This window comes from Orcinus orca, chromosome 2 (genome assembly GCF_937001465.1).
Source record: "Orcinus orca chromosome 2, mOrcOrc1.1, whole genome shotgun sequence".
Classification (NCBI taxonomy): domain Eukaryota; kingdom Metazoa; phylum Chordata; class Mammalia; order Artiodactyla; family Delphinidae; genus Orcinus; species Orcinus orca.
The window spans coordinates 66175567-66200271 of record NC_064560.1 but is presented as its reverse complement, the minus strand read 5'-3'; the positions used below and the strand labels follow the sequence as shown (position 1 = coordinate 66200271).

Below are 24705 nucleotides of genomic sequence, written 5' to 3'. Positions count from 1 at the left end.
TGGAAACAGAATAGAGAAAATGCAAGAAACATTTAACAAGGACCTAGAAGAACTAAAGATGAAACAAACAATGATGAACAACACAATAAATGAAACTAAAAATACTCTAGATGGGATCAATAGCAGAATAACTGAGGCAGAAGAACGCATAAGTGACCTGGAAGATAAAATAGTGGAAATAACTACTAGAGAGCAGAATAAAAAAAAAAGAATGAAAAGAACTGAGGACAGTCTCAGAGACCTCTGGGACAACATTAAACACACCAACATTCGAATTATAGGGGTTCCAGAAGAAGAAGAGAAAAAGAAAGGGACTGAGAAAATATTTGAAGAGATTATAGTTGAAAACTTTGCTAATATGGGAAAGGAAAGACTTAATCAAGTCCAGGAAGCACAGAGAGTCCCATACAGTATAAATCCAAGGAGAAATACGCCAAGAAACATACTAATCAAACTGTCAAAAATTAAATACAAAGAAAACATATTAAAAGCAGCAAGGGAAAAACAACAAATAACACATAAGGGAATCCCCATAAGGTTAACAGCTGATCTTTCAGCAGACATTCTGCAAGCCAGAAGGGACTTGCAGAACATATTTAAAGTGATGAAGGAGAAAAACCTGCAACCAAGATTACTCTACCCAGCAAGGATCTCATTCAGATTTGATGGAGAAATTAAAACCTTTACAGACAAGCAAAAGCTGAGAGACTTCAGCACCACCAAGCCACCTTTACAACAAATGCTAAAGGAACTTCTCTAGGCAAGAAACACAAGAGAAGGAAAAGACCTACAATAACGAACCCAAAACAATTAAGAAAATGGGAATAGGAACATACATATCGATAATTACCTTAAATGTAAATGGACTAAATGCTACCACCAAAAGACACAGATTGGCTGAATGGATACAAAACCAAGACCCATATATATGCTATCTACAAGAGACCCACTTCAAACCTAGAGACACATACAGACTGAAAGTAAGGGGATGGAAAAAGATATTTTCTGCAAATGGAACCAAAAGAAAGCTGGAGTAGCAATTCTCATATCAGACAAAATAGACTTTAAAATAAAAACTATTAGAAGAGACAAAGATGGACACTACATAATGATCAAGGGATCAATTCAAGAAGAAGACATAACAATTATAAATATTTATGCACCCAACATTGGAGCACCTCAATACATAAGGCAAATACTAACAGCCATAAAAGGGGAAATCGACAGTAACACATTCATAGTAGGGGACTTTAAAACCCCACTTTCACCAATGGACAGATCGTCCAAAATGAAAATAAGTAAGGAAACACAAGCTTTAAATGATACATTAAACAAGATGGACTTAATTGATATTTATAGGACAGTCCATCCAAAAACAACAGAATACACATTTTTCTCAACTGCTCATGGAACATTGTCCAGGATAGATCATATCTTGGGTCACAAATCAAGCCTTGGTAAATTTAAGAAAACTGAAATTGTATCAAGTATCTTTTCTGACCACAATGCTATGAGACTAGATATCAATTACAGGAAAAGATCTGTAAAAACTACAAACACATGGAGGCTAAACAATACACTACTTAATAACGAAGTGATCACTGAAGAAATCAAAGAGGAAATTAAAAAATACCTAGAAACAAATGACAATGGAGACACGACGACCCAAAACCTATGGGATGCAGCAAAAGCAGTTCTAAGAGGGAAGTTTATAGCAATACAATCCTACCTTAAGAAACAGGAAACATCTTGAATAAACAACCTAACCTTGCACCTAAAGCAGTTAGAGAAAGAAGAACAAAAAACCCCAAAGTTAGCAGAGGGAAAGAAATCATAAAAATCAGATCAGAAATAAATGAAAAAGAAATGAAGGAACTGATAGCAAAGATCAATAAAACTAAAAGCTGGTTCTTTGAGAAGATAAACAAAATTGATGAACTATTAGCCAGACTCCTGAAGAAAAACAGGGAGAAGACTCAAATCAATAGAATTAGAAATGAAAACGGAGAAATAACAACTGACACTGCAGAAATACAAAAGATCATGAGAGATTACTACAAGCAACTCTATACCAATAAAATGGACAACCTGGAAGAAATGGACAAATTCTTAGAAATGCACAACCTTCCAAGACTGAATCAGGAAGAAATAGAAAATATGAACAGACCAATCACAATCATTGAAATTGAAACTGTGATTAAAAATCTTCCAACAAAGAAAAGCCCAGGACCAGATGGCTTCACAGGCGAATTCCATCAAACATTTAGAGAAGAGCTAACACCTATCCTTCTCAAACTCTTCCAAAATATAGCAGAAAGAGGAACACTCCCAAACTCATTCTACGAGGCCACCATCACCTTGATACCAAAACTAGACAAGGATGTCACAAAGAAAGAAAACTACAGGCCAATATCACTGATGAACATAGATGCAAAAATCCTCAACAAAATACTAGCAAACAGAATCCAACAGCACATTAAAAGGATCATACACCATGATAAAGTGGAGTTTATTCCAGGAATGCAAGGATTCTTCAATATACGCAAATCAATCAATGTGATACACCATATTAACAAATTGAAGGAGAAAAACCATATGATCATCTCAATAGATGCACAGAAAGCTTTTGACAAAATTCAACACCCATTTATGATAAAAACCCTGCAGAAAGCAGGCATAGAGGGAACTTTCCTCAACATAATAAAGGCCATAGATGACAAACCCACAGCCAACATCGTCCTCAATGGTGAAAAACTGAAAGCATTTCCACTAAGATCAGGAAAAGACAAGGTTGCCCACTCTCACTACTCTTATTCAACATAGTTTTGGAAGTTTTAGCCACAGCAATCAGAGAAGAAAAGGAAATAAAAGGAATCCAAATCGGAAAAGAGGAAGTAAAGCTGTCACTGTTTGCAGATGACATGATACTATACATAGAGAATCCTAAAGATGCTACCAGAAAACTACTAGAGCTAATCAATGAATTTGGTAAAGTAGCAGGATACAAAATTAATGCACAGAAATCTCTGGCATTCTTATACACTATTGATGAAAAATCTGAAAGTGAAATAAAGATAACACTCCCATTTACCATTGCAACAAAAAGAATAAAATATCTAGGAATAAACCTACCTAAGGAGACAAAAGACCTATATGCAGAAAATTATAAGACACTGATGGAAGAAATTAAAGACGATACAAATAGATGGAGAGATATACCATGTTCTTGGATTGGAAGAATCAACATTGTGAAAATGACTCTACTCCCCAAAGCAATCTACAGATTCAATGCAATCCCTATCAAACTGCCACTGGCATTTTTCACAGAACTAGAACAAAAAATTTCACAATTTGTATGGAAACACAAAAGACCCCGAATAGCCGAAGCAATCTTGAGAACAAAAAATGGAGCTGGATGAATCAGGCTCCCTGACTTCATACTATACTACAAAGCTACAGTAATCAAGACAGTATGGTACTGGCACAAAAACAGAAAAATAGATCAATGGAACAGGATAGAATGCCCAGAGATAAACCCAGGCACATATGATCACCTTATCTTTGATAAAGGAGTCAGAAATGTACAGCAGAGAAAGGACAGCCTCTTCAATAAGTGGTGCTGGGAACACTGGACAGCTACATGTAAAAGTATGAGATTAGATCACTCCCTAACACCATACACAAAAATAAGCTCAAAATGGATTAAACACCTAAATGTAAGGCCAGAAACTATCAAACTCTTAGTGGAAAACATAGGCAGAACACTCTATGATATAAATCACAGCAAGATCCTTTTTGACCCACCTCCTAGAGAAATGGAAATAAAAACAAAAATAAACAAATGGGACCTAATGAAACTTCAAGTCTTTTGCACAGCAAAGGAAACCATAAACAAGACCAAAAGACAACCCTCAGAATGGGAGAAAATATTTGCAAATGAAGCAACTGACAAAGGATTAATCTCCAAAATTTACAAGCAGCTCATGCAGCTCAATAACAAAAAAACAAACAACCCAATCCAAAAATGGGCAGAACACCTAAATAGACATTTCTCCGAAGAAAATATACAGGCTGCCAACAAACACATGAAAGAATGCTCAACATCATTAATCGTTAGAGAAATGCAAATCAAAACTACAATGAGATATCATCTCACACCAGTCAGAATGGCCATCATCAAAAAATCTAGAAACAATAAATGCTGGAGAGGGTGTGGAGAAAAGGGAACACTCTTGCACTGCTGGTGGGAATGTGAATTGGTACAGCCACTATGGAGAACAGTATGGAGGTTTCTTAAAAAACTACAAATAGAACTACCATTTGACCCAGCAATCCCACTACTGGGCATATACCCTGAGAAAACCATAATTCAAAAAGAGTCATGTACCAAAATGTTCATTGCAGCTCTATTTACAATAGCCCGGAAATGGAAACAACCTAAGTGTCCGTCATCGGATGAATGGATAAAGAAGATGTGGCACATATATACAATGGAATATTACTCAGCCATAAAAAGAAACAAAATTGAGCTATTTGTAAGGAGGTGGATACACCTAGAGACTGTCACACAGAGTAAAGTAAGTCAGAAAGAGAAAGACAAATACCGTATGCTAACACATATATATGGAATTTAAGGAAAAAAATGTCATGAAGAACTTAGGGGTAAGACAGGAATAAAGACACAGACCTACTAGAGAATGGACTTGAGGATATGGGGAGGGGGAAGGGGAAGCTGTGACAAAGTGAGAGAGAGGCATGGACATATATACACTACCAAATGTAAGGTAGATAGCTAGTGGGAAGTAGCCACATAGCACAGGGAGATCAGCTAGGTGCTTTATGACCACCTGGAGGGGTGGGATAGGGAGGGTGGGAGGGAGGGAGATGCAAGAGGGAAGAGATATGGGAACATATGTATATGTATAACTGATTCACTTTGTTATAAAGCAGAAACTAACACACCATTGTAAAGCAATTATATTCCAATAAAGATGTAAAAAGAAATAATAATGAATAAAATAAAATAAAATTACAAGCAAAAAATAAAATAGAATAAAAACGAAAAATAAAAATGAAAAGACAACCCACAGAATGGGAGAAAATACTTGCAAACGATGCAACTGACAGGGATTAATCTCCAAAATATACAAACAGCATATGCTGTTCTGTATCCAAAAAACAAACAACCCAATAAAAAAGATGGGCAGAAGATCTAAATAGACGTTTCTCCAAAGAAGACATATGGATGGCCAAAAAGCACATGGAAAGATGCCCAACATCGCTAATTATTAGAGAAATGCAAATCAAAACTGCAGTGATGTATTACCTCACACCAGTCAGGATGGCCATCCTCAAAATGTCTACAAACAATAAATGCTGGAGAGGGTGTGGAGAAAAGGGAACCCTCCTACATTTTAGTGGGAATGTAAATTGATACAGCCACTATGGAGAACAGTATGGAGGTTCCTTAAAAAACTAAAAATGGAACTACCAAATGATCCTGCAATCCCACTATTGGGCATATATAAGGAGAAAACCATAATTCGAAAAGATACATGCACCCCAATGTTCACTGCAGCACTATTTACAACAGCCAAGATACAGAAGCAAACTAACTGTCCATCAACAGAGGAATAGATAAAGAAGATGTGGTACATACCTATAACGGAATATTACTCAGCCATAAAAAAGAAGGAAATAATGCCATTTGCAGCAACATGGATGGACCTAGTGATTATCATACTAAGTGAAGTCAGACAAAGACAAATATATGATATCACTTATATGTGCAATCTTTAAAAAATGATACAAATGAACTTATTTACAAAACAGAAACAGACTTACAGATATCGAAAACAAACTCATGGTTATCAAAAGGGAAACGTTGTGGGGGGGTAATGGTAAATTAGGAGCTTGGGATGAACATATACACACTACATATAAGACAAATAACCAACGAGGACCTACTGTACAGCACAGGGAAGTCTACTCAATATTCTGTGATAACCTATATAAGAAAAGAATCTGAGGAAGACTGAATATATGTGTACGTCTAATTGAATCGCTTTGCTATACACCTGAAACTAACACAACATTGTAAATCAACTATACTCCAATATAATATATATATAGTTTTAAAATTGCAAAAAGGGACTTCCCTGGTGGCACAGTGGTTAAGAATCTGCCTGCCAATGAAGGGGACATGGGTTCGAGCCCTGGTCCGGGAAGATCCCACATGCTGCAGAGTAACCAAGCCCATGCGCCACAAGTACTGAAGCCCACGCTCCTAGAGCCCGTGTTCCACAAGAGAAGTCACCGCAATGAGAAGCCCGCGCACTGCAATGAAGACCCAACATAGCCAAAAATAATTTATTTAAAAACATAATAATAAAATAAAATTGCAAAACAAAAGCACCAAATAGCAAGGTGCCCAGCTCACCTTTCATCCTCCTTGGAAAGTTAGCCAAATACATAAGTAAACAAACTAGCCAAGAGGCAAGACCTTCAGAAGAAAACTTGCCAAGCTCTCTGAAGATTCCAGTGACTAAGATGTAAAGACCTCCACTCTCAGAGAAAAAGGCACCAGAGGCAATCAAAGCTGCATTTTGGGGGTCACTCTCTGGGAGGCCCAGCTCTGTCCTGCAGCGCTAACGCCCTCCCCCACTTCCACCCCCAGCCAGGAGTTAGCAATTTTCTAAATGAGTGTGTCAACTCCATCACTCTTTGCTGGTGGCCAGAGGGAGCCGGAAAATCCCAGGGCCCAGCTGAGGGGTTGCAGGTAATGTGGTTCTGACTCGCTCATCCACCAGAAGATTCCCGAACAATTCCCACGTGCCAGGCAGGGAGACAGTGATGCACAGAGACAGAGTTCCTGCCCCCATGGACCTGCACTCTGTGGTTGGCGGTATGGAAGGGGGCAGACAGACCAGCGATAAGCAACCAAACCAGTGAACAGGACACTTTCCCTTCCTGGGAGTTCTATGAAGAAAATAAAATGGCAATGGGCCACAGAGGGACAAGACGCGACGGTGGGCTCATTTAGGCCCCTGTGAAGAGGGGACACGTGGGATGAAACTTAAGTGATGAGCGGAGCCCAGATGTGATGGCGGGGAAAGGAGGGTTCAGGCAGAGAAGCAGCAGGTACAAAGGCTGGGTGGAAACCATCGGCCCTTCAGGGAAGAGAAAGGCCAGGGACAGGCAGGGGCGCTATCACACAGGGCCAGTGGCATGTGAACCCTGGGGCCAATCGTGTAAGTGAAGAATTCGCCTTGGACATTCCAGCTGCAGCAGGTGGACCCCAGCCCGCAGAGGGGAGGGGCAGCAAGTATTTTGAATCTGTATCTCCCAGGGGGTTCTGCCCCAGCTGCACTGACACACCTGTGACAAGGCAGCCCCGGGGAAACTCACAGCTCCTCAATGCCAGTGCACAGGAACAGGGCCCCTGAAGACAGCTCAGCCCTTACTGGTGACCCTGAGAAAGTTAATTCACCTCTCTGGGCTATTTTTCTCAATCATAAAGTGATGACGAAAACAGCTGCTACTTTATAGGTTTGTTTGAGACTTAAATGAGACCGTCGATGACAAGCATATGGGATGGCCTGGCCCTCTCCTGCTTACTTGGTCAGCTGTTTTATTATTGTTGCTGTTGTCATTACCACCGTCACTGAATAAAGGACACAGCAGACATTACCCCAATCTCCACTTTGAATAAGGGGATTTTCACTGTCTACTCTAATCATTTTTAAGTTATTTGATTTTTTTAAAATGAGTATGTAATATTTTTATAGTCAGGAAAAACACTAAAGGTTTTCTTCAAGCCTGCTGGATCTGGGTTACTCCAGAACTGTGATAATGAAGGATTCCAACACTATCAGATATCAGGGCTATGCAGGGCGGCGTGCTGCAACAAGGTTCCCAGGAGCGGGGTTCCAAGAGGACGCCCCGTGATACTGCAGCTCAAATCCCCACCCTGCCCAAGTCTGGGGGACACACACACCTCGGGGAGCCCACGGGGTGCAGGGGCAGCCATCCGTCCAATTTTCAAGTGGAAAACAAACTAAGCACCGAATGAAGCAGACAAATCTAATTGTTAAGTGAAAGTAAAATCAGTATGACCACTGTAACTGAATCAGAGCCACAGATCATTCTAGATACAAGTGAATTATCAGACAATGGGTCCTTTTCCTAGATGCTTCTACCTTCCAATGGCCCTTTCTTTTAAAAAGAAAACAAAAAGCAACTTCATATATATTTATTCAGAATTCGTATTACCTGAATTTTTATTGAAAATCCAACAGGTTAAAACTGTTTATATTTTTTACTATGTATTTATTTATTTTGATCTTGCTTTTCAGCTTTTGATTTTGAAAGACTTCAAATCTGCAGTAAAGTCGCGGGAATTGTGTAACGCACGCCTCCTGCTCTCCCGTGGTTAGCCTGCTGGATGCTACTCCACCCTATCCCAGCCCCCAGCCTCACCCCATCCCTGCCTCACTGCAAGCCCGGGCCCTCCTGCAGGCGAATGCGCTGGCCATGCGGGTGGTGGTTCTAGAATGGAGTGAGGTTCAGGGAAGGGGTGACGGTGTCTGCTTCATACCCTGCTTGGTAATAAATGGGGTTCTCTTCAGGCAGTGCCAGAATGTCCCACGAAGGGCGGAGCCCGCCCCTGAGCTCGCCCCCTCTGGACAGAAGCCCAAGCCTTCCACACCCTCTGACAAGGCACAGTGTGAGACAGCCCGGTTCCCACCTGCTGTCCTGAGGGCGTGAGCAACAGTGCAACTGTACCCTCTCAAAAGGGTCACGCACACTCACACACACAGTCCCAGGTGGGCACTGAATCCTACACATGGCCCAACTTCCTGCACCCAAAGCCAGGAAGGGGAACGTGGTCCCAGCAGACCCCGAGGGGCAGGCAAACGCCTCGGTGCCTTCTCCATGCGCTCCAGCCTTTTTACTCAACGCACACGATGTTAGGCACACTCGAGGAAGGGCAGCCACTTTAGCTCCTGTGAGTGATAGCCAGGTCTCAGGCTGCCAGCAGCCTCTGGTCAACAGGGAGCCAGAGCTGTTATTCCGAGTTGATAGATGCTATGGGGATGGATGCCAGCTCTGCCGGAGTGGGCGGGCCACTTCTAGAGGAAGGGTCTGGGTGGTGCACTGCCCTGGCCTTTCCCAGGCAACAGGCTCTGCCTTCCCAGAAAAGGCAGAGGACAGGGGTAAGGGCTCAAGGCCTGTGAAACTCTGCTGTAGGAAGAAGCAACACCTGCTGCAAAGAATCAACAAGGAATTCTGGTTGGGAAGGGAGCCACATGGAGCACATGACTACCATGTATCCATACTGTGCTGGGCATCTTACATGGAAGATTTCATCCTCACAACCAAGCCTGACAAGGTTATGACTCTAATGTTTTAATCAAGATGGGCTAGGTTGTGCTGCAGCAACAAACACCCCCAAATCTCGGTGGCTTTGGGGACAGAGACATTTCGCTCTTATGCTACATGCGCTGTGGGTTAGTTGGTGGTTGAGGGGGGAGGGGAGGAGAGAGTACTCTTCTCATCACTGTCACTCCCAGGGACCCAGATGACAGAGTAGTCGCCATGTCACTAGTCACCATGCCAATGCGAAAATAGAGAACGCTCTGGAAAGTGGCACTGCCAATTCGGTGCTTGGCCTTAGAAAGACGCACATCACTTCTGTCCCCATCTCATTAGCTAAAACGAGTCACGTAGCTTCGTTCACCGGGACAGCACCAGAGGTGCAATCCTGCCATATGCCCTATTAGTTTTGTAATTTACAGATAAGAAAACAGCAGCTCAGAGATGAATGGTAATGACAACAGTACTACTACCAATAAGTCAGAGTGACTGAGCACTTACTATGTACTAGGCACTGGTCTGAGTGCTTTTTTCAGGCTGGGACACCGGGCAGGGATATGTGGGAATGACTCCCTGTAATGACTGCCCAGCCATAGGCCCAGCCCAGCAGATGCAGCCACGGATGGTTGGCGCCCCCTTTTCTGCCCAGGACCACCTCTTCTGAGTGTGAGCTCCACGAACCAAGTGAGATAGGCCAACAGGCACACCCAGGAGCTCAGTCATTTTTACTGAGAAGAGAACACAAAGGTGAGGGCAAGACACAAAAGACGACAAATCCCCAGGAATCACAGCCCCGAAACAGACGTCCTCACGGGGGCTGAGGGGGTCAGGAGGTGGTGGGCAGAAACACTGTCCTAAGGAGGCAAAAACTGGTTCTTGGAAGACAGAAAAAAATCTTACTTGTTTTAAGTACAAAGCACAGACATACAGACAGACAGACTTATAGCGTATCTGGTATTAAAATTTATGGCGGGGAAGGGGGTTGAGTGCAATTAGGAATAAAAGGTCCAAAAAGGTTTGTGGGGGGAAGTGATAAGGTTGAGAGGCACTGCAAACACAATGACTATTTTCACTTTGGCTTATTATTTTCTGCTTTTATCCCAAAACAAACATTTTACATTGTTGCAACTACAGAACACACTTTCACATTGTTTTTACCATTCACAGAGTTTGCATGCTCCTATCCTTCATTCACCACTGAACACAGATTGATCAGGGGTCTCCTGCATGCAGACACTGGGATGAACCGGTTGGTTTATCCCAGCATCTCTGGGGTTGTCAGCTGTAATTTTTAATGTCTGTGAAGTATATAAGCACCATGACTTACTAATTCATTCATCCACAGTTTTGCATTTGTATCCAATGAACAAATAACGTCTTTGCTGTGGTGTATTATGAATCACTGTATTCTCTTGAGATAAAAATCTTTGGAGAAGAATTACAGATGTGTGACGTCATACTGTCATAGAAGCTCTGGTTACCATGCTTAACGAAACCACCGCTGCAACAAAGAGGCTTCTTTCAGCTACGGGAGGAGTGGCTCAGATGCCTCCAAATTCGGCAGGGAAGGGCCGAGAGAAGCTGCCACCTGGCTTCCACTGCCGCATCCTGCTGCCCCTCAGCTCAGTGGGGCCGCCTGGACTGTCTCTGGCCCCCGAGGCTGGGGGTCTGCAAGCCCAGCTATTGCTGCAGACGGGAGTGGGGCCAATGAAATGGACATCCCTGGTCTAACCACAGAGGGGACAAAGCACTTGGTGCTCAGGTTCGCCCATCTGTTGAGATCACTTGTTTCCTTTCATTTATCCAGAGCGAGACAGAGAGAAACAAGCAGGGGCAGAGAACAGCCCCTGTACAAAGCAAACACCGCCTCCTGGTCTGGGTTCCTCCCTCTTCAGCAGGACTGGCCGGGCCCCTGGCAAGCAGAGGGAGGCTGGGGGCCTGGAGGGAGGCTGTCTCTCTTCCTGTCTGGTCCCCTGAAAGAGTCACAGAGGCCCACAGATGGAGTCATTAAAAGCACTGTGGCCTAGATATCACTTTCAGTGAGCCACCTGGAGTGACAGCCTGGGAGGAAAATGCACACGCAGAACAGGACAGAAGGAAAAAAAAAAAAAAGCCAAGCACCAGCTACTTGTTCGTGGATTTCTTCCTCCCTGTGCTCTAGAAGCTTCGTTCTACTCCAGGCTGCCAGGGCTGCTGTCGAACCAGAATGGGAACGTGCCTCAACTGCTAAAGCCCAAGACACAGCTCTGTTTCTCCCCTCCCATGGAGAGGGAGGAGGGCAGGGGAGTGTAGCTGGAGAGCACTTTGGTAAGATCTTTCAAAATGACAAAAGCCCTCTGCCCCAGCCTCTCCACGCCCAGGAATCCTGCCCTCCATCACACTTGCACGCTCTTGGCTGCAAGCAAAAGGCTGGAAACAGGCTCAATGTTCACAGGCAAGAGGCCCAGTTAAAGAAATGGTGGTTCATTCATACAATGGAGTACTACAGAACTATATATATAAAAAAATAAGCAACTGGCTTTCTCTGCTAAAACGAGAAGTGCTATGAATAGGATGCCATCTCTTACATCTGTTAAAAACCGACTACCTAGTCATACACATAGACACGTAATACACACACACATGCACCTGCTGGGGTTGCAGACTGTCTCTGGCAGGTTGGGTGAGAAATGGGTTGATAGCCACCACTGGAGAGGAGGGTGGGGAGGCTGTCCCCACCGCACACACCCCTGAACCTGCCGGACACTGTGCCAGATGCAGGGTCACTTTTTTGTTTTTGGTGGGGGGGTGGGTCATGCCACACAGCATGTGGGATCTTAGTTCCCTAGCCAGGGGTCGAACCTGTGCCCCGTGCAGTGCTGAGTCCTAACCACTGGACCACCAGGGAAGTCCCGGAGTCACTTTTTTTCGAACCTGGCTGTGAACGAGCTTTTGCATCAGGCCCTGCACGTGCCTTCTTTCATTTCATCCTTACGGCACCTCTTTGAGGAGTCACGGTCCCTATTGTACAGGTGGGCAAACTGAGGCTCAGAGAAGGTAAGAAACGCGCACACATCCTCAGTATTCAAAGTTGTTTTGCTCCAAAGTCCCTGCTCGAAAGGCATAACGTGGGCTGTTTAGAAAGAACCACCTTCCTGGCTGCAAACGCCGTGTGTGCCTGAACAGGAGATGCTGTTTTTAATGAAAAACACTTGATTTCCCAAGTGCCTCCCTGCCACTTAGCAAACCTGAGTCTGCCTTCCTGGGCCTCAGGAAAGGAGGAAGTGTGTGGAAGTGTGCCTCCCCGCCTGCCAGGCCCCATGCCACCCTGAAGAGCTCGCACTACGTCCAACGGCTCGTAACTTGAGGACACAGACCAGGCCTGCATTACAAGCTCTCTCTCAGGCGCCTGCCTTCCTCCCTGCCTGGGGAACAGGGAGGTCGGTCTGGCACCTCCCTGCTTGCTGGCACTGCCACCTCTATACTGCGAGGCCTGTGCTGGGTATTCAAATGCTCAGTGCCTCGGTTTCCACATTTGTAAAATGGACGTGAAAATAATCACACCAACCTCGCAGGATTGCCAAGGGACTAAAAGGGGAAAACAGATGAACAGAGCTGGGTTCAGGGCCCACACCCAGGCCCCAGCTTGCAAGGGCTTTGCCTAGCACTCCTGTTCTCAAATGGTTTGGTCTCAGGATCTTTTTACAATTTGAAAATGATTGAGGACCCTAAGGGGCTTCTGTTACATGGTTTAACCTACTGAAATTTATCACAGACAAAATTAAAACTGAGACAAAATTGAAATGTATACTAGTTACCTGAAGAACAATAATAAACTCATTATATGTTAGCATAAGTAACAGTTGTTTTTCATAAATCTAGTTTCAAAAAAAAAATTTATTTTATTGAGAATAGTGGCCAGACTCTCTAACTGCTTCTGCATTCAATTTGTTGTAAAATGTCGTGTTTTTTTTTTAATTGAAGTATAGCTGATTTACAATATTGTGTTAGTTTCAGGTGTACGGCAAAGTGATTGTTATATATATATTTTTAGATTACTTTCCATCATAGGTTATTACAAGATCCTGAATACAGTTCCCAGTGCTATACAGTAAATCCTTAATGCTTACCTATTTTATATATAGTAGTGTGTAAGTGTTAATCCCATACTCCTAAACATTGTAAAATGTTTTCATTGTGAAGACTAGAAGAAAATCCAGCCTCATACAGACAGGGAGTTGGAAAAGGGAACAGATTTTAAGAGCCTTTACAGATCATTTTGGATATTCCTCTTTGACAAAACACTAAGACTTGTCAAGCACTAGTTTCTTAAAGATTAGCTGCAGTGTGGGACCTGAGCCCGTGTGGTGCCCTTGTGTACTCCATGACCTGCCCGTCTCCTGGTCTGTCTTGCACTCTGGCTCACTTACACATGCATGATTTAGTAACTTCATGCAATGGTCATCTGGAAAACATTGGGTCACGGGGTTATGCACTTGGAGGGAATGGGAAAAAGGGAAAAAGGCAAATAAAAAGGCAAATAATATCTGGGTGTTACTATGAAAACAGTTTTGACCCCCATGGACCGTGAAAAAATCCCAGGGACCGTCCGGGACCACACTGTGAGAACAGTGGGTCAGCAAAACTTCCTCATCCTCCACACATTAACCATGTTTTTTTTAAAAGTACTCGAAAAAGAAACTGCCATGGAAAGTGAAGGGCAGTGAGAGTGGAATCACCTGCCCGGAGGGTCTCGGCCCCTCCCCAGCTTGCATGGACATGTGGGCACAGGAGCTGGCGCCCTCTGATCCCCGCTGGCCGGCCTCCCCTCGAAGAACCCAGCCTGCTCTGCGCCTCCCTCCATCACCAGATGCTTTCTTCTCACCACAGGACCCCTCATTTTCCCCCAAATAACAGACCTTGGTGGTTTGCAGAGGGCGCCTGAAACGGCAAACTACAGGGGGCACGCATGGGCTGCTGCCCTTGGGCTTTGCAGTTGATGATTCTTGGTCTCTTGAAATTACATATGTAACGTATATTTATAGCCAAATACATGGGTGCCCAGAAACTGCAACTCATTCATACATACATTTTTAGCATATCGTTCGGCCACCAAGTTCCATTAAATCCTCCTTCCTGGGTCCCTTGTGTGGCTAGTCCTGCGTCAGAAACAAGGTGAGGACTTCACAGCTGCGGAATGGGCTATGAACAGGCCCTGTCCCCAGTCTCTCCCACTCCAGGCAATCCGGTCTTCACTTTTGACCACCATTCTCTCCTGCTCAAAAGCTTCAAGGAGGCTTGGACATCCAAGTCTTGTGCAATCTGGTCCCCAGCCCCTCTCCCCCACCACTCGCTGGGGCACATGCCGGACTTTCCAGCTCTCCCATCCCCACTCCCTCTCTCCATAAGCCCTCTCTTTTCACGCTCACACCCTCCCCTGGACTTGACATCTGTCTGGCGTGTACAGGGCCTCGTACATAGTAGATACTGAAAAAATTAACCTGACAAGGAATTTCTGAGCACCTACCATGTGCTGGGTCCTGTGCTATGCACCAGGAACATGGCAGAGAGTAAAGAGAACATTTTTGTCTTGTCTCCTACAATTAACATTCTAATACCCGTTGGCCCTTTGCTGCGGTGCTGTGAGGGTTCTTCTCTAGTCCAGCATTATTTATTTCTTCAGGGCATTGGGTACTCTGCCTTTATTTCTATTTTGACTCATCGAGGACACTATTCTGTGTCATCTTTGCTGCCTGGAATACATTAGATCGATAATATTGCTGAATGGGAAGTAGATTAACCACAAATACCCACTGGAATAAGAATCAAAAAGATCCACATGAGAGGTCCTCAGTGTCTGCTGTGTTAACCTGCAATATGATTGGTATGTTTCATATTTAAGTATTTTAAATGCTGGATGGGAAAGAGCAACCCTCATCCCTGTCCTACACGGTATTCTGCATATCACAGTAATCAAACTGGAGATGCTGGCCTCGAGCACCCTGAGGGGGTGGTTAGGCGCTAAGGTCCTGGTCTCAAATCCCAGCACTGCTGTTTCTACCTGTATGACTGGCCCAAGGTACTTATATTCTCTGAGCCTCAGTTTTACTCATCTGGAAAATGGGGCGGGTGGAATAAGTGTCAATGTGCTATCCTGAGAATTAAATGAGAAGGTCCATGTAAAGAGCCCAGTACAGTGGGACACACAAAATTCACTCTATTCATGAGACCTGCTGTTATCAATACTGTTGCTGTTGTAGCCCCTGTTGGCACAAGCTCTTGGCAGGAAAATTCAAGGATGGCACCCTGATCTCCACCCCTGGTCTTACTCCTGTGACCATGTTACCTACATAGCAAAGGGATTTGCAGATATAATTAATGATGTTACTAACTAATCAGGTGGCCTTAAAATAGGGAGATGCTCTGAGTGGGCCTGACTTAATCACATGAGCTCTTTAAAGCGGAGTTTTCTTCAGCTGATTGCAGAAGTTGATGTCAGAGATCTGAAGCAGGAAAGGATCTGACACTCCACTGCTGCTCAGAGATGGGGTATCTGGCATGGAATGCAGCAACCTGTAGGAGCCAAGATCAGCACCTAGCTGACAGCCAGGGAGGAGAGAGGGACCTCAGTCCTACAACCACCAAGAACTTGATTCTCCCAACAACCTGAATGAGTCTGGAAGCAGATTCTCCCCCAGAGCCTCAGGATAAGAGTCCAGTCCAGCTGGTACTTGACCTTGGACTTGTGACAGCCTAGGCAGAGAACCCAGTTGAGCCAGCCCAGGTTTCTGACCTACAGAACTGTGAGCTAATAAATAGGTATTGTTTAAGGCACTAAGTTAGTGGTGATCCGTTAGGCCACAACAGAAGCTAATGTAAGCCCTGCTTGGCCTCTGGCCATAAGGCATATAAATTAAAAACATACCAGGTGCTTGTCCAAAGGGTTCAGGGATGGCACTTTCTGCATCCTTAATGCTGCATGGGTGATGCTCTAGGGCGGGGTCTGTCTGATCCATCTCTACCTCTAGCACTTAGCAGTGTGGCTATCACACCGTAGGGTCTCAATAATTTCATTTAACAAAATTTCAGCTTCCTGAGCAGTCCGGAACAGAATGGCTTACAGCTCCCCAGATTGGCTTCATAATCTCATGACCAGCCAATCATAACGTGTTCAGGTGCACTAACCTGGACAAATCCCAGCAAAGTCCTCTTTTCTGCCTAGAGGAAAACTATATAGACACTGCAAGCAGTTCACAGGAAGCCACCCAGCACCCAGGGTAGGGATGTGTCCACGTGCAAATGTCTTGCTTTACACACCCACCGACACCACCACCGTCCCTGCCTTGGCCTGTGGCAGCCTCCCAGGGATCAGCTGGCCAGCCAAACCCTGACATTTTGCTTGTAATTGTACCTTCCTGTAAAAAGTCCTAGTTGGAGCAGTAAAAATAGCAGCTGCAACTTCCTGCAACACGGACAGACCAGTCGATCCTGGTGCCTGAAACAAAACCTGGCGACTCGACCTCACTCTGACTCCACAAACCCCTGCAGGCTGGGCTGGGGGTGGCAGTGGGGTGGGACCCAGTCTGCCCCTGCCCTCACGGACTGCCCTCGAGCCAGCTCCTGAGTGAGATGCTCCCCTCACTCCCTTCATGAAAAACCCAGCCCTCAGAACGATGGGATGCCTAACAAATGCAAAGATGTGCCTGCACCCAAGGTCTCAGCCTTCTCTCCTCCTGCCCACTGGCTGCAGAGGTACAAAGGCAGGATGCTTCCCAACCAAAGCCCTCTGTCCACCTGCTTGTTCGTTCGCTGCTATCACCGCCCCCCCCCCCCCGTGTCTGTCCACCTTCCTGTCTGTGGCCTAGTCCCCCCCAGCTCCCCACAGCTGTCCCAACCAGGTCAGGCTGGTGGGGATAACAGAAGCCTCCACCAGGGCTTAGGTCCCAGGCGGCAGCAGGGCAATCGCAGCCAAGTCTGGATGCTGCTCCCCAAGGTGTGGACCCGCTGTGTTAGAGCCCACTTGGGGAAGGACAGGAGAGCCTAGCTATATATACCCCAGGCACCTGAATCCCAGCAGTGATGAATTCCTCCAGGGGCCCAGCCCGCTCCCCGGCTCCTGCATCATGGGGCCTGAGGCCGCCCAGGGACCACATGGGCCTGGTTTTCCTTGGCCCTGATCCCACCTTTCCTTTATCAATGCCCACAGCTTCCCCTCCTTCTGTCTCCAGATCAAGTACAAGGGCCCTTTTGTCAATCTTTTGCTTATCTTAAAGCCTCCTGTTACAAGAAAACAGACAAGGACCCCCAAAGTAACAAACATGGAAATACACAAAGTTCTAGGAGCCCCAGCCTTTGGTCTCTACCAACAGATAAATGGGGGATCAAGTCTGTGGTGACCAGTGCCCCTTTCTGAGCCTGTCCCTAGACCAGCTAGAGAACCAGCTAGAGAACTTTCTCTGCCCTCCTGGCTCATTTATTTGACTCGGCTGGGTGAGGCCCTCCCCATCTCAGGGATGCAAGGCAGACGTCCCACCTAAAGCCAGCCCAGTCCCTCCCCTGGACACACTGGCTGTTTAGAAACACTCACATCCATTCAAATGTTCCAGGCTCCAGACATCTGCCTTTCACTAGTAAAACCCATGATGTCTGCAGAGCTTTTCAGCATAAAATGAACTTTCAGGAATGTTTTCCCATGCCCAAAACGCAGCAGCCTGGCAGGGGGCAGGGCGGGGATTAAAAGGACCTCATTTCACAGATGAGTACACAGGGCAAAGGCTTCGCTGAGTCCCCAGCCGCGGTCAGACCAGCGAGAGGCAGCACTCGCTAAACCTTGATCCTCTGGGAAAAACAACGATGGATTACAATAAAAAGAGAAAGCCTGAATAAACTGGATCACTTTTTTTTTTTTTAAGGAATAATGAGATCCTTTTCCCCCATCACAGTAGCTAAAAGGGAAAATGTGGATAATAACAAGCGTGGTGAGGACGTGGGGAAGTGGGCTCCCAGACACCATCAATGGGAGAGAAAACTGGCTTATTAGTCTTCGCAAACGGCACTTGGTTTTGACAATGAAAATTTAAAGACCAGAAAGACGTATGACCAAGGATGTGCATGACTTCATGGATTGTATAGGGGGGAAGAAAAATCAGACACAACCAAAACGTCTCTTGTTAGGAGACTGTGAGCTGAAAGATGGTGGTCTGGCCGCACCATGGAATACTACACTGCTGTGAAAAGAGAAAGAGATTCACCACACAGTAAGTGATAGACACTGTGGAGTACTGAGTGTGATCCAAATTACATAAGCACAAAATCTGTATATGAAAAGGGGGACGAGAACAGTATGCCCCAAACTGCTGACAGATACCAAGGATGGGGCCACTTTCATACTATGCTCCGTTTCTTCTTATATTGTTTGTTTATAAAGGGAACCTACTGATGTATGATTGAAATTAAAGACAATAAAACAACTTAAAAGGAACATGTTTTCCTTAGGCTCCCTACGCATCAGAAGATTCCAGGATGGAATGGCTGCAGCCTATCTCTGGGTCTCGTCTCAACCCCCTCCCCAGCCCACAATGTTCCCAGCCTGTGCACTTGCTGGGCACCCCCTTCCTCAGATCTTCCCACAGCTGCCTCTTACCGTGTTGGAGGTCTCGGCTCAAATGTCACCAGCCCAGAGCCCCCTCGTCTAAGCAGATGCCCCACCTTGATCCTTTTCCTCACACCTCCCCGTCCGCTTTCTGCAGCGCAACCGCAGCTCTATTTATTTTATCCATCTGTGGTCTGCCTCCCTCAGTTGAATGGGGGCCCCAGGATGGTGGGGACCTTGCCTTGTTCTCTGCTGCATCGCAGATCCTGGCAGAAAAACAGACGGCAAAAAACATTCGTTGGGCACATTAGGAATTGAGACACAAACGACAGTCCATTTCCTCACGTGTCCAATGGCTCTGGCCACGCCACTCACAGCCTAGCGCTGACCCATAACCACCTGACTACTTGTCTGTCTCCCAGGCCAGAGGCCGAGCTTGCAAGTACAGCCCCTCTTTGAACCTGACTTTCCCTTCCCAGTTTCTTGTCCAGGGTGAGCCATTCAGAAGGTGCTGAATAAATGTCTGTTGCCTGAATGGAGCTGTACATCTCGCTCCCTCGGATTTCCAAAGCCGCAAATAATACAGGTGCTCACGGGTTAAGGGACTTGCTGCCCAGGGTCTCGCAAGCCCAGATGGGATGCAGCAGAACTTGAACTCTGAATGCAGGATGCAATCGCCATGGCTTTCTAGAAAAAGAACTCTTCCGTCTCTTGGCCCTCACTCCTGACCAGACAGATCTGACCTGGCCAACTGCAAATCTGGCAGGCAGCTCATCCTGGGGTTTGAATGAGCCAAGCCTTCCTTATCTTAATTAGGAAATTAATTCCTTTCAGCCTAGATTGATCTGTGGTCAGCCTCTCCCTGGGGGCCCAACAGGAGCAGGCAGAAAATAAGCAAGTCTGAGTTTGAGTTTTCATCCTATCCCCACATCCTACTCTGACGGGAGGGCGGCTGACAGTCCAAGGTGACTTCCTGGCAGACGGAGGCGGGTGGGGAGCGACAAAGGGGTCCTCCCTTCGGCAGCCGCAGACACAGTTCTCCCACGGCCCTGCTCAGCCCCCGCCTACCGCCTCCTCGCAGGAGGAGCCATCAGACTGGTCTTGCAGGCGCCTCCTTGGCAAAGTGCTGCGTGCAGAAGGCAGGGAGCCTGGCGTCCTCCTCTGTCCCCCTGGGCTCCCTCAAGATCCCTCTTGCCCCCTAGGAAGTCTTTGTCCCTCTCTCCTTTCAGAGGTGGCCCTAGGCTCTATGCCCAGGGGACACTCCACAGGCGAGCTCTCACCCCATCTATTCCAGGCTGGGTGGGGGGTGTCAATTTAAGTGCTCCCACACCTGCTGCCCTTCACACCTGGGCCCCAAACTCCAAGGCAGTGGACAGAGGCAGGGGAGTTACTGGGAGTTACTGGGAAAGTCTGACTCAGTTTCCACTCACCAAGAAAGGAAAGGAAATGGGGCGCCTGCCTACTACACCACTTTCATTCTACAGGTGGAAAAATGAGGGCCCAGAGACGGAAGGTGACCTGCCCAAAGGCCAACAGCACCCATCAGAGGCGGAGCTGGAGCTAGGACGCCAGATTCCTGCCTTCTAATTCAGCCCCTCTGCACTCTACCGGCCACCTCTCCCTCTTCCTGCCCAAGTGAGCTATGCAAGTAACTCAAGCCTTATAAAACTACTTAATACCAGAGGACACAAGACCTTTTGAGATTTTACACCAAGACATTTAGTAGAAGCATTGTACCGAAGAACATCCACCCATTTTACAGAAGAGCAAATCGAGGCCCATGGAGGTAAGGGGACCTACAGGAAGTCGTACAGCAGGTAGGGGCAGAGCAGGACTCCCAGACCCCCACTTAAGTGCTCTTTCTGCTGACACGGTCCAGGTGTGAGGGTCCCATCTGTGGGATAGCTGGTGAAGAGGTGCAGCTGGCCTTGGGCCTCAGTCACGCTGAAACAAGGTGGGGCCCAGAGAGCCTCATCTAAACTCTGTCCCAGAGGTGCAGGAGACCATCGTTGGGGGAGGGAATGGCTTAGGAGATTTTTATGTATTTGCATAAAATACAGTGAAATTTCTCAACTAAGCTGGATTTCTGAGACCACAGAGCTGGCACTTTTAAAAACAGGTTAGTGAGCCACACACGCCTACCATTTTTCATCCAAAAGGTCACTGACAGGGCTGGGAAGGAAAGGTTTAGCAGTAAGAAAGAACAGCGTCTACTGGCACCAGAGGGAGGGGGCAGGGTGGGTGCAGGTGGCTGGGACCCCAGGAGAGGGCTGACCACAGACACATAAGCAACATCTGAACCCGAGTCCAGTTCAAAGAGCCCATGCTCTTCCCCCCATCCCCCAACCTGGTGCTGAAGAGACTTAATAACAGGGAACCCTCCCATCCCTGAGCCCTCTCTCTGCCCTCCATCCCATAATCCCCCCTCCATGCTCCTAACAGCTAAGGGAACTGGAGTTAAGTCTGCAAGGTGAGTGCCTGAAGGTGACAGGTATCAGCTTTAGCTACGTATTAGATTGGGGTGGGAGCAGTGCTGATCAGGGGCCAGATGGTCTAGGAAAGGGGGTGGAACCTACAGGGTACGCTGGGCTGACTTCCATCACCTGGGGACAGACCCAGATTCCTAAGGGAAAAGGCCTGCTGGGATGCTGTGAGTAAAAGCTGTGGATGCATACACTCTCCCCACCCCCACCCCTCAGCTGTCCCAACTAAGTGTTTTCTGGCTGGGAAAATGCTTCAACAGCCCTGGTTGCCTAAGGCAATTCAATTATGAAATTTACCACATCAGATGAAAAGGAGCATCTCAATCAGCCAATTCATTTGTGTCTGGCCACTCTGTTTTCTTGTGCCAGCTCTGCTAGCACCCTCCGTTTTCAGGCCACACCCACACTGAGGGCAGGTACCGTGGCACTAAGGGCTCAGGCGATGGGTTGGTGTTTGGGGCTGGTGGGTGGGGTCTCCCATGATCCCCTGAGCAGATCTGCTGTATCCAGAAGCCACCCATCTTCCTGGGGGACTCCTGGGCCAGACCACCACAGTCCCAGGTGAACCTTTCCATCACCTCCCACCTGCATGCTCTCTGCCCTCAACCTGCACCTGCCTGGAGGCTGGCAATGAAGTGGCCTCTGGGAGAAGTGTGAGTGGGTGGGGGGAGGTGGTAGCCCACCACATGCCTTTCTCATCTTTACTTAATCAAGGCATCATCTCTCCAGGAAGCCTTCACCACCCGCGCACCTCCTGTGTCCCCTCAGCTCCCCTTGCTGCCTTTGTTACTGGGGTACTGTGCACACCTCGATGTGTCAGGGCCTCTAAGCCACACGCATGCCAGCACACCTGGTCCAGGAGCTCCCCGAAGGCAGGGTCCCAATCAAGCCCCTTCAAACCATGAATCAATTAATCGGTTAACGAATGAATGAACAAACCACCACTCCCTTTGACCACCCCACCCCCCAACCATGCATCACGGTAATAGATGGGAAGCACCAAGCCTGCTTTCTCTGCAGACCAGGAAGTCCAAGGCCCGGGTAATCGTCCTCTTTCTTCCTGCTCTCCTCTCCCACACTGAGCGCCCACAGGTTTAAGATGCTATTAAGAGGCATCAGGCTGCAGAAGCCACCTCTGAGGTGGAGTGTGCCAGTCGCCCGCAGCTCCTCTCTCTGCACCACATACATAAATCCGGCTGCAGCCTGAGCCCCGGGAGGAAGGTCTCTACCATTTCTCTCTACCTTCCTTTGAGTAACCTGCATGGAGTCACTTCCTGACAAAGGGAATGGCTCAAGACGGAGATAGCTGCCGGGCACAGAGGATGATTCCGTCATCCTCCAAAGGCACGGCTTGGGGACTCAAGGACCCCGTGTTAGAAGGACACCAAACCTGCCCCCGGTGGGGTGGACCTTGGGTCCTACTCCTCCCAGTCCCCAAATGCAAGCCTTCACCAACACCCCCTTAGCAATACTAACAGCACACCTGGGCTCAAAGAGCATCGGTTCCACCTGTGAATGGGCAGACTGAGGCCCAGGGTCCCAAAGGGCCTGAACCAAGTCAGAGTCACCAGAGTCTGGCCTGTGATCAGACTGTGGGGTTCTTGCCTCCTCTCCCCCTGGCAACTTCCCTCCCTCAGTCACGCCGCCAAAACCAGAGTGAAACTAAAAGGCCCAGACACCTGGCCTTCTCTGCCCTGACTCACCAGGGAGGGCCAAAGCTCAGAGAGCCTTCCCCCTGCCCAAAAGCAACCCAGCAGGACCAAGAGTGGCTGCGTTAAACCTGCGGGGGACCTGGGTCGGCCCCCACCCCACTCCCTTCGTTAAGATCTCTATAAAGATTTCTCTGCTCAAAGACAGTGGAAATGAACTTTGGGCTCTTTGAAGCACCAGCACAAAAATGTCTGGTGCCCCTGGGGGCACAGTCCCAACCAGAAAGCTTCTCAAGCAACCACGAGGGAGAAAAGGAGTAGGGGGCGTGCCCAAGTGCTGCGGGGTCCCGGAGCCAGGGCAAGATGGGGTGAACAGGACAGCCAGGGCCAGAGAAGGCTTGCTCTGGACCTGCTAGGGTGGCGGCCACCCTGGGGGGCAGGTGGGCAGGGCTTAGGACGGGTGACCATTCCTCTGCTGCTCCACAGCTCTCTAAACAGAGACAAGGGGCCCTGTCAGGTGGGACGTAAACGGCCGGGGCACAGGAGACTCCGGGCCGGGCTCGCGTGGACGACCTTTCCCTTGGTTAAAACCCTCGGCCCTCGCTCTGCACGAGGCAGGCAGCCATCTGGCCCTCGGCGTCAAGTGCGCGGGGACTTCGCCCGTCCCGCGGCGCAAAGCCGGACTGCTCACATCCTCAAAGACAGGCAGCCTCCACTTTCCAGGATCGATAGTAATTTTTTAAAAAGAGAGTCTGCGGACTCAATGAATCAAGCACTCCCAGGGGAAAGAGTTGCAGCTCCCGCGCGCAACATCCATTTGCAAAACAATTCATTCTCTCGCTCAGAGCTTTCAGAAAATACCCTCGCCGGGTCCCCCGGCACTCGCGAGGAGGGAGGAACGGGGTTGGGGAGGAGACGGCTCTCTACAGACCTCCACTCCCCACCATTGTCCCCGACTCCAGCCCTCCGAGACCCCGAGGTGGCCGAGGCGGTTCCAGACACTCGAGCCCCGCTGTGCTGCTCGCGGGGCACACGGTCCCGCGAGGCTCACTCTGCCGGGGGCTCCCACGGCGGGGCGCGCAGGACCCGGCGCTCCCGATCCCGGCCCGGGGTGAGGGGTGGTGACAAGTGCCAAAGCCGGCGGCCGGGCGCGCGGCTAGACCGGCCCGAGGACGGCGCCCCCAGCCCAGCCCGGGTACTCACCACTCGGGGCGTCGCCACCCGCCGCGCTCAGAGGCCCCTAGCCGCCCGCGCGAGGCTCCGCAGCCCTCGCCGCCGCTGCTCCCCTCCCCCAGCTCGCAAAAGCCTCTGAGCGCGTTGCTACTGAGGTACAGCCGGGGCGCCGCCAACAAACTAGTTTCTCCGGCCTTCCCGCCCCGCCTCCCGGCCCGAAGCCAATCAGAGGCGGCGCCTCTGTGACGGATGGTCATCCGAACCCGTAGTTAAGCCAGCAAGAGGAGAAAGGGGTGGGCGCTGGGCTTCCCCGGCACCGCGAGTGGGGGGGGGCAGGGAGAGAAAAAGGACTTCGACCAGATTCTTAAAGGAACAGGCCCCTGCCCGCCCCCGCGGCCGAAGTTTGCGAACAAAACCCGACTGTGTTCCAGAGCTTTCCGAAGGAGCGAGCTCT

The 24705-nt window shown here is 48.0% G+C and overlaps 1 protein-coding gene across 4 annotated transcripts in view; it reads right to left on the bottom strand.

The window, feature by feature from the left end:
- Window positions 1-24439, bottom strand: part of KLHL25 (kelch like family member 25) — a 55943-nt gene extending 31504 nt beyond the window's left edge. For 3 of the 4 annotated variants that reach the window (XR_007476095.1, XM_049707018.1, XM_033414829.2), the window contains exon 1: window positions 24282-24437. The gene's annotated coding sequence lies outside the window, so the exon portion shown is untranslated. Of the gene's footprint in view, window positions 1-24281 lie in introns of all 4 variants that reach the window. The other variant, XM_004284772.4, reaches the window with a different exon arrangement.
- Window positions 24440-24705: the final 266 nt, after the last annotated feature.